The following is an 11,499-nucleotide window of genomic DNA, read 5'->3' as shown; positions in this document are numbered from 1 at the left end:
GGGACATCTCTGACCGGCTTCAAAGGATATTGGAGAGGGAGGGGGAGGATCCAGTTGTTGTGGTCCACGTCGGGACAAATAACATAGGTAAGACTAGGAAAGGGGACCTGTTTGGGGATTATCAGGAACTAGGAACTAAATTAAAGAACAGGTCCTCAAGGGTTATAATCTCCGGATTACTACCTGAGCCACGTGCAAATTGGCATAGGAATGCGTGAATAAGGGAAGTAAACACGTGGCTAAAGGAGTGGTGCGGGAAAGAGGGGTTCCATTTCGTGGGGCACTGGCATCAGTATTGGAACAGGAGGGATCTGTATTGTTGGGACGGTCTCCACCTGAACCGATCTGGGACCAATGTTCCAGCGAAAAGGTTAAATAGGGTGGTCAACAGGACTTTAAACTAGGAAGTAGGGGGGGAGGGAAGGGTAAAACTCCAAGAAGCATGACTAATGGGAAACAAAGCAGCAGGTTAGCATGTGGGAGGGGTGGATTCAACTTCATGGAAAATTATGAAAAAACTGAAAAGAAAGGAGAGCCCAGGAGAGGCTATTAAAGTCTCCAGAACACAAAATAGGACAGAGTGTTTGGAAAGGGCTAGGAATCTAACTTCAAGCACATCAGATAAAGGGATGACAATGAGTAAGGGGATGGGAAATACAGGACTGAAGGTGTTGTATCTGAATGCACGCAGTATGTGAAATAAGGTAAATGAGCTTGTGGCGCAGATTGAAATTGGCAGTTATGATGTGGTGGGCATCACGGAGACATGGCTGCAAGGGGATCAGGACTGGGAGCTAAATATCCAAGGATATACATCCTATTGAAAAGATAGGCAGGTTGGCAGAGGGGGTGGGGTTGCCTTGTTAGTAAGAAATGAAATTAAATCAATAGCAAGAAACGACGTAGGGTCAGATGATGTAGAATCTGTGTGGGTAGAGTTGAGGAACCGCAAAGTTGAAAAAGCCATAATGGGAGTTATGTACAGGCCTCCGAACAGTAGTCAGGATGTGTGGCACAAGATACACCAGGAGATAGAAAAGGTGTGTAAGAAAGGCAAGGTTACAGTGATCATGGGGGATTTCAATATGCAGGTAGACTGGGAAAATCAGGTTGGTAGTGGATCCCAAGAAAATGAATTTGTGGAATGTCTACAAGATGGCTTTTTGGAGCAGCTTGTGGTGGAGCCCACTAGGGAACAGGCAATTCTAGATTTAGTGATGTGTAATGAGGCAGATTTGATAAGGGAGCTTAAGGTGAAGGAACCCTTAGGAGGAAGTGACCATAACATGATAGAATTTACCCTGCAATTTGAGAGGAAAAAGCTGGAATCAGATGTAACGGTATTACAGTTGAATAAAGGCAACCACTGAATCATGAGGAAGGAGCTGGCCAGAATTGGGAGATGAGCCTAGCAGGAAAGACAGTGGAACAGCAATGGCAGGAGTTTCTGGGAGTAATTTGGGAGACACAGCAAAAATTCATCCCTAGAAGAAGCATACTAAAGGGAGGATGAGGCAACCATGGCTGACAAGGGAAGTCAGGGACAGCATAAAAGCTAGAGAGAAAACATACAATGCGGCAAAGAGCATTGGGAAGCCAGGGGATTGGGAAGCCTACAAAGACCAACAGAGGACAACTAAAAAAGAAATAAGGAGGGAGAAGATTAAATATGAGGGTAAACTAGCCAGTAATATAAAAGAAGATTGCAAGAGTTTTTTTAGATATATAAAGGGTAAGAGAGAGGCAAAAGTGGACATTGGGCCGCTGGAAAATGACGCTGGAGAAGTAGTAGTGGGGAACAAAGAAATGGCGGAGGAACTGAATAGGTACTTTGCGTCAGTCTTCACGGTGGAAGACACGAGTAACATACCCAAAGTTCAAGAGAATCGGGGGGCAGAGGTGAGTATGGTGGCCATTACCAAGGAGAAGGTGCTAGGAAAGCTGAAAGGTCTGAAGGTGGATAAATTACCTGGACCAGATGGATTACACCCCAGAGTTCTGAAGGAGATAGCTGAAGAGATAGTGGAGGCATTAGTGGTGATGTTTCAGGAATCACTGGAGTCAGGGAGGGTCCCAGAGGATTGGAAAATCACTAATGTAACCCCCCTGTTTAAGAAGGGAGTGAGGCAAAAGACGGGAAATTACAGGCTGATTAGCCTGACCTCAGTCGTTGGTAAGATTTTAGAGTCCATTATTAAGGATGAGATTTCAGAATACTTGGAAGTGCATGGTAAAATCGGGCAAAGTCAGCATGGTTTCATCAAGGGGAGGTCATGCCTGACAAATCTGTTAGAATTCTTTGAGGAGGTAATGAGCTGGTTAGACAAAGGAGAACCAATGGATATTATCTACTTGGACTTCCACAAGGCCTTTGACAAGGTGCCGCACAGGAGGCTGCTCAGTAAGATAAGAGCCCATGTTGTTAGAGGCAAGGTACTAGCATGGATAGAAGATTGGCTGTCTGGCAGGAGGCAGAGAGTGGGGATAAGGGGGGTCCTTCTCAGGATGGCGGCCGGTGACTAGTGGAGTTCCACAGGGGTCAGTGTTGGGACCACAACTTTTCACTTTATACATTAATGATCTAGATGAAGGAACTGAGGGCATTCTGGCTAAGTTTGCAGATGATACAAAGATAGGTGAAGGGACAGGTAGTATTGAGGAGGCGGGGAGGCTCCAGAAGGATTTGGATAGGTTAGGGGAATGGGCAAAGAAGTGGCAGATGGAATACAACATGGGGAAGTGTGAGGTCATGCACTTTGGTAGGAATAGAGACATAGACTATTTTCTAAATGGGGAGAGAATTCAGAAATCTGGAGTGCAAAGGGACTTGGGAGTCCTAGTCCAGGATTCTCTTAAGGTTAACTCGCAGGTTGAGTCGGTAGTTAGGAAGGCAAATGCAATGTTGGCACTTATTTCGAGAGGACTAGAATATAAAAGCAGGGATGTGCTGCTGTGGCTTTATAAGGCTCTGGTCAGACCACATTTAGAATATTGTGAGCAATTTTGGGCCTCGTATCTCAGGAATGATGTGCTGGCCCTGGAGAGGGTCCATAGGAGGTTCACGAGAACGATCTCAGGAATGAAAGGCTTAACATATGAGGAACTTTTGAGGACTCTGGGTCTATACTCGATGGAGTTTAGAAGGATGAGGAGGGATCTGATTGAAACTTACAGAATACTGAAAGGCCTGGATAGAGTGGACGTGGGGAAGATGTTTCCATTAGTAGGAGAGACTAGGGCCCGAGGGCACAGCCTCAGAGTAAAGGGAAGACCTTTTAGAACAGAGATGTGGAGAAACTTCTTTAGCCAGAGAGTGGTGAATCTATGGAATTCATTGCCACAGAAGGCTGTGGAGGCCAGGTCATTGAGTGTATTTAAGACTGAGATAGATAGGTTCTTGATTGGTAAGGGGATCAAAGATTACGGGGAGAAGGCAGGAGAATGGGGTTGAGAAACTTATCAGCCATGATTAAATGGCAGAGCAGACTCGATGGGCCGAATGGCCTAATTTCTGCTCCTATGTCTTATGGTCTATTATACATCACCAACTGGATTGAGATTGAATTAGCAGAGACATGGGTGAAGTCATAAGCATCAATTTTAACTCTGGGCCAGCTTTCGGCAGGTAAATTTTGGTTTCAGTTTAAAATTCATCCACTGCAGTCATAAAAACAGGCCCAGGGTATTTTAACTCTCAGGTTTCATTTATAATCTCGATAGTGTGTTTCAAATTGACTAGCCCCATGGGAAATATACCCTCTTCCAGGGTATATTGTTTCCAGTGGGTTAGACGGAGGCCTACTTATAGCATGGAGGCATCTCTTAATATGTGGTGCTTTCTCTTTTGGCTTGCTTCAACAGCAAGACAAAGAGAAATCTTCAGATAAATGAGTCAGAGGAAGGTGCCTAGCTTCTTTGAAGCCTCCATCACAGTGACTGTGGAAAAGGTGAGCGTGAGAACTGCTATTCCCCAGTAATACCAGCAGGATTGTCAAATATATTTTCCACCTGGCATCAAGATAGAGCGTTAACTCTAGGAATGTCATCCCAGGTCCTGAGTGCAGTGCAGGAAGTGCGTCCGTGACCTTGCTGGAGTAGCAATGGTCAAAATACTTCTTAATTTCTCCCCCTCCAGAACATATTGCAGCTGCTTCACCAAAGTCAGCCAGGACTAATGATTCGGAGACATCAGTTCAAATTCCACCAAGGCAACTTGGGAATCTGAACTTGATTAACTAAATGAATCTGGAATAAAAAATTAGTATCTGTAATGGTGACTGTGGAACATTGCAAAAAACGATCTGGTGCACCAATGTCCTTTAGGGAAAGAAATCTGCCATTCTTACTTTGTATGGCCTGTATGTGACTTCAGAGCAACTACAGCCATGGCTGACTCTGAAATGGTCCAGCAAGCCACTCATTTGTACCAAACAACAACACTTGCAATAGTTTAAGAATGTGGCTCACCATTACCTTCTCAAGGGCAATTAGGGATAGGCAATTATTGCTGGAATTGCTAGTGATGTCCATGCCCTGAGAATGATTTTTTTTTTTAAAAGTCCTTCTCCACAATTAATGATAATCCCTTTCTCTGAATCACTCCCTTCACCACCAAGCACAAGGGCATACTCTCATTTGATTACAAACACATTCACCCCCTCTTTGTTCCCTTCACAGCTATCACTAGCAGCATTCTCCTGTCACTAACTAGCCTTTGCAGAATCAGCAAACTCTCTCAAGATGCTTTAATTACTTCACAGACCAGACACTTGCTTCACATTTAACATTTCATCAAGTTGGCATCTTGCGTTTGCTTCCCCTCAGCATGTGCACAGGCAGCATAAGCTCCACAAAACTGCACTCCTTTTCAGTGGCCACTCACTACCTCTCGCCCTCTCTTTCTGCAGGACAAAACCCTAAGATTTTGGGAGGACCAGCTAATCACATAACCCAGGCTGATCTGGAGCAGCCAGCTATGGAAATCTGTGGGCATTTTGAAGCGGAGGGCTTCACCAAACAGGATCTCTGATAATTCCTTGTAGTCTTTAACCACTGGGAAAAAGCACATTCAGTCAGCTTGATTGCATCAAATAATATTGTGGCACGTCTTTTGCAATTCATTCTTCTCCCTTTCCTCTTTCTTCTCAGTGCTTCTCAACAGCCAGAGCCTCTTAAGAACACACCTCAGAGAATAAAAACCTGTCTGAGGAGGCACCATCATATGCTCCATCACTGTCAAGCACCAACACCATAGCTGGTATGTTAGTCAGTTAGCAAGATCTCTATGTGCGATACACTTAGTGTTAACTTGAAGGAGGTGATAGTGGTAATAAGGACAGGCCAGAGCTCAGCTTGTTAGATCGTATGCCATCCTATCCCTATCTGAGGGGAGATGGTGACATAGTTGTAATATCACTGGACTAATAATCGCAAGGCCCAGGCCCAGACTTATGCTCCAGAGGTATGGGTTCAAATCCCACCACGGGAGCTGGTGGAATTTAAATTTAATGAATAAATCTGGAATTGAAAGCTAGTCTCAGTAATGGTGACCATGATAACGATCATTGATTGTTGTTAAACCCCATCTGGTTCACTAATGACCTTCAGGGAAAAAAATTTGCCATTCTTATGCAATCTGGCCTACATGTGACTCCAGACCCACAGCAATGTGGTTGATTCTTAACTGCCCTCTGAAATAGCCGCAGTTCAAGAGCAATTAGGGATGAGAAATAAATGCTGGCCTTTCAAGCGACACCCATATCCCATGAAAGAATTAAAAAAGGTTGCTGAAGACAATGATGCTGACTATAGAGACCCAGTAGGAACTCGTAAACTCATTGCCTCACCCAAGCTGTACAAGGTATTGAAAGTTCTGCCAAGGGCTTTCACTATAGGTCAAAATATAGATGAGTCCACTTGCAGTCTGAGTTCTGTTATCCCACTTAGCATCAGCTCTCTACCTTGGAGAGTGTGGCCACCTACAATTTGCAGAAATTCTTGTTTGCATGCCTTAGTAGAAGCTAAAATGGCTGTCAAGTAGGCTTTGGTCTCCAATCTTTGCTCTGACTTGAATAGATAGATGTCCACCTTGGAGAAAATGGTGGACATGGCTAGGGATTTTCAAAAAGAGAGGGATTTTCTGCATTCTGCCTTCCCACAGAACAGTGGAAATGATGAGACCCTGCCCTTGAGAGCGGCAATTGTTCCTCAAAGGATGTCAACACGTTTGTTAGCCCTTGAACAGAAAGCTAGCTGGACTAAACTCCCTGAAGAAGTCCAAAGTGCAGCTCTCTGCAGCTTTGCCACCTGAAGCTTGAGCACCCATGAATTATCAGCCATGAACACCTCAACTGTCAAAATGGCCCTAATGAGCAACAGCAGCCTTTTGCCAGCTCTGTTGTAGGCACTGGGTAAGGGCATTTCATAGGGGTAGTAGAGTGAGTAAACCTCCTGTTAAGCACCATGAGTTGACACTTGGGTGTCAAATGATTTTAGTTCAATCACCTTCTTCACATTTTGAAAGCTTAGCATGTAGCCTATTTTCAATACAGCTAATTTGTCTGCATTTTAAGAATGCCAATGATATCCCAGAAGGGAAAAAACAGTAAAAACTGGGAAATAAGAATACTGGTCTGAACTGTTTTTTCCTTCTGGGATAGAGGTTGGCTGGTTTTGTTGTCCCTTAAGCAAAACAAAGGGAGTGGTGAAAGAGATAACGAGGACTGTTAACGTTGAAGAGCCTTTTACTTTTCAGGTGGATTGAACAGGTTAACAAGAATGGTTCAAGATCAGCTGCTCCCTGCCTATATGGCTTTGAGGTGTTGTTCCTTCTTCGGGTTTACCTTCACCCAATTCATCCTTGGGATATTTCTTTTTTGATGCTGTGCCTCCACCCTTTCTAATCCCTTGTTACATATTCATGTTGTTTAGAATTTAGCACACTACTAGATTAAGACCTACTTTGTCTTGGAGTATATTGCAGGGTGCCCTCAGACCAATCAACAAGTCTGAACCTTAGCTTCACAACAATGATGTTCCTGTTTGTTCTATGGTTATTATTGTAGTCATGCTGCTCAAACCTTGGTGGGGTTGTCGAAGAGGTCGTCAGCCAAATATGCAACATGTATCCATTGTCCTCTATGTAGAAACACGCTCTGGGAGGCTTCTTAGTCAAACAAAACAAGCTTTATTTACATTAGAGCTTCCGTGATTGCTTGCATCCAGCTAGCCCCTCGTACAGCCATCTTTTCATAGGAAGCCCCTCCCTAGAATTTATTCCCCCGCGTTAACCACACATTGGTTGAACAAATCACGTGACCCCAATGCAGTTGAACTGATCTTAAAGTGACAGTCATCACACCCTAACAGTCTCCTTTAATATTGCTGGAAGACTGAGATATTGGTTGTAGAGAGGGAGAAAGATGGTGGATGGTCATATACACCAGTTGGAGATGGTTGTAAGAAGACCCTGGTCATCTTCTGTTGACATGTTAAGTATAGGTTTGTAGTCAATGGCACCCTGTTCACAAGGGAAGCTACCCACTGCAAGTCCCAGAACGCGCATTCTGACCATTGGGAAAGTGATGTACTGATTGGCTATGCCTAAGATGGCATTGGTGATCTGCTAATGCAGCTCTGCATTGCAAACTGGGAGTTGCGGGTGATGCCTCCAATAGCAGATTGGAAGGAGCATGGTTCCCCAGTCCAGCATTTCATGCAGCAGAGGGCTGCACAGTGCTGTAACAGCTTGCCTGATAAAGCGCAGCCTCTTAAGGAAAAAGCAGCTCACCATCTCAAGGGCAATTATGGATTGGTCAAGCTGGCTAGCCAGCAAAGCCCACATCCCATGAATGAATTAAAAAAAAACAAAATTTCTAAAGTGATAATGTATTCAAATCAACACAATCTTTTCCTATCATCCAATTCCTTCACAACGCAATCCATTCAAAATCAATGCACTTGGTTGGAAAAGCAACTGCTTCTGGCCAGATCCACATTGGCTTTCTCAAGAAGTCATCGATCTACAGAGATTGCCATTTCTTAACAAATCTGAATCTCTCTGAATGGACATACATCAGAACTGTTTGCCAAATGAGAGCTGGTTTGTGGGTGGAGGTGGAACTGCTGACAAGCCAGTCTCTGTAAACATTTTCCTGTTCTGTGAAAAGACTGACCAGTATGAACTGTACTTAGTGAGGACCTCTCTGTTTATATTTTTACTGGCTTTTCAGTCTGGTACAAGTAGAGTACTACCTTTCACATCGTGGGTTACAACTTCCTCCAGTACGGATGTGGGACAGATTTATCTTATTTACTTCTGTTCAAAATCATGGGAGTCAAATTTAACCCTATCGAGCCGGGTGGATGGGTAATTGAACAAACTGAATAGTGAAATGTTTGGGACTCAGCCCTGTTCTTATGTCTCTGATCTCAACCTGCAGGGTCTGGAGAAAAATGAGATGTACTTAATGAATTTATGCAGAAGCAAAAGACCGCAGATTATGAAAATCTGAAATAAAAACTGAAAATACTGGAAATACTCAGCTGGTCAGGTAGCATCTGTGGAGAGAGAAACAGAGTTAACGTTACACGTCGATGTCCTTTCATCAGAACAAATTAATTAATCTGAAACATGAACTGTTGACTGACCTTCTATTAAGTCAATGGGATCTCGCTGGCATTTTAACTGGGGCCTGAATAAGGAAATCAATGCTTTCCCACGAGGCTGAAGCAAGTTGACAACTGGTGGAAAGGACAAATGGGCCCTCAAGGTCAGTCAAAATTTCCTTTGTGGGGCAGGACATCCTCGCAACCCCCTGTTTTGTCCAGCAAGTCCCTTCTGAAGCCCCTGCCAGTTACCCGGTGCTGACAAGCTGCCAGGAGCCATCCCATCTGCTCTGCATTCTGTCTGTCCATTCTGCACAGGATGTGGACAGGTGGCCCAATGAGGCCCTGTGGTTAACATTGCCAATGTCTCTTGCCACTTCAGGCGGGCAGGAAATGATCCTGTCAGAGCAGATTCCCACTGGAAACTCACTCCAAGTTAAAATTCATCTCGTGATCTCTTCATTCTAAATCAACCTGCAGACATTATGTGTTGGTAAATCTGATTCAATGGTGTAACTGAGAGACACATGGTAATGTGGTTATGTTCATCTCTGGGTGGGACGACAACTATCCTTCTACTGTGCACTCTTGTGCAACAATAGGCACAGCACGGAGATAAGGCCCACTCTAGCAGAACCCATGAGAGAAGATATGGGAGGCCATCAAACCCATGCACTATATAGGCCTAAATACCCCATAGGCTGGTATACAGATGGTTACAGCCATGGAAGAAGCATTCATGTTGTGTGTGAATCCTTTTACTCCATTGCCTTATTCTCCAAAGGGTGAGGGTGAAGAAATTAATGGCACAACAACCAAAACATTGACCTGCAATGGGTTAATTCTTTGAGCACAGCGGATGCCTTATTCACTTTCACCTCATTATCTAACCTCTAAGTTTATGATATTTCATGACTGATACCAAATATTAACCACTTGAGGAGAAGGAATTGGTTACAAAAATGAGAAGAAGCTAAGGAAAGGTTGTGGTATCAACCTTCTTTCTCCTTGGACTCCACTTATTTGAGGAAGCACTAAGGAAACATTCAGGACACTTTGGCTCACAGATCAATTTATCCTGCTGCCGTGACTGTTGGCAATAGTAGTAAATATCCCAAACCATCAAAAGATTATTTTAAAATTTTTATTTCACATTAAGTTGATCTGCTCTTTCATGCGCTATGATACGAGTCTCCGTGCTATGCCTTGGTGGCCCCTCATGCATAAATTTTGATAGTGCTGGCCAGCAGAGCCCAAGACTGTCCTATACTGATATACATATACAAATTTTCACAGTAGGGATCACTGGCAAGTGATTAGGGGCTGGAAACCCAGTTGAATTTCCTCTCCCTATTACACATGCACTGACACCAACTGTAATGCCTTCACTGTTTCTCTAGTTGTGACTAGATAACTTAATAATACAAAATGGGGATGAAACCTGGGGCTTTTCTAGTCTATACGGCTCAGCTGCTCAACAGGCAAAATCACTTAACCAATATTTGTGGCCATTACTGCTTCTCTTCCCCTATTCCCCATCCCAACCCAATTTTCTCTTTTCTCCTTAGAAGATAATGTGCCGACTAAAAGTTAACTATAACCAGCACAGTACCTTCTAAGTTGGATCGACAATTTCTAGATGTAGCCTGAAACAGATTGAGCTGTGAGCCCGACTGCACAAGCCATCACTGCACTTTCAGTATAACTGGCCTCTATGGCCTCTCCATGGAATGGGGAAAGTACTATGCTTTAACTGTTTGTGCCAGAGGTTTATGCTTGTGCAGTATTGTTAAAGTTACATTACTTTGGAGAACTCCTCACACACAAATTGCACGTATGCACCATTTTCTGCTGTTGCTAAAGCTGTGTAACAGTAGAAATGGAGCAGAATCAGCACAACAGAAGCCACCACAATTACTAAACCACTTATATAAAAGGTTTTTAATGATTAAGCTGCTGGCCAAGTACTCCTCTGGTGTGTTTGCCCACCTGTCCTGTATATCTCTGGTTTGATAAATATTTCACTGGTAAGACTGAACACAAATATCACCATGGACCTGGCCCCACATTGCTTTGCTTTGTGCCAAAGGAATTCATTTTGAAGGTAGGGGTCTTCACATGGGGAAAGAGAGAATAGGAAAGAAAAAGTGTAACTTTGAATATTTTTCAAAAGGAGGATAAACCTCCAGGTTTGATGTGATGTAATGCAATGGATATGAAACACAGCAAGTGCAACAAAGTCTGATAATGTATAGAATGTGTACTGCTCAAAAATGGTGAGGCACACCACCTGGTATTTTCAGCACACTCTATTGAACATGCTTTAAAACATTCAGAAATAAAACAAAATCAACATTACAGTAAATGGAAACCTTTTGCCCATCTTCTTTGAGAGGAATGCAGTGGTCAGCACAGATTAGCAGGGTAATGTAAAGAATACTCAAGGTAATATTGCCTGAAAGGCAAGACTGAAGTTTGCAACACATTGGATCCTTTATGGATGACAGTGTTGCACACTACAGGGCACAGACATCCAAACTAGACATACATAAACACAAAACCACTGCTTCCCAGTAAATGTCTGTTGTAACTTCTCCTACACTGGCTAGATCAGGCTCCTCCTTTTATTGTTAAAAACAAAAAACTGCGGATGCTGGAAATCCAAAACAAAAACAGAAATACCTGGAAAAACTCAGCAGGTCTGGCAGCATCGGTGGAGAAGAGCAAAGTTAACGTTTCGAGTCCTCATGACCCTTCAACAGGACTAAGTAGAAATAGGAAAGGGGTGAAATATAAGCTGGTTTAAAGGGGTGAGGTGGGGGGGGGGGGGCGAGGAAGGGTTGTTGGGACAAGCAAGCAGTGATAGGAGGAGATAACCAAAAGATATCACAG

This window comes from Cetorhinus maximus, chromosome 10 (genome assembly GCF_964194155.1).
Source record: "Cetorhinus maximus chromosome 10, sCetMax3.hap1.1, whole genome shotgun sequence".
In the NCBI taxonomy this organism is placed as follows: domain Eukaryota; kingdom Metazoa; phylum Chordata; class Chondrichthyes; order Lamniformes; family Cetorhinidae; genus Cetorhinus; species Cetorhinus maximus.
This window is presented reverse-complemented; position numbering follows the sequence as displayed.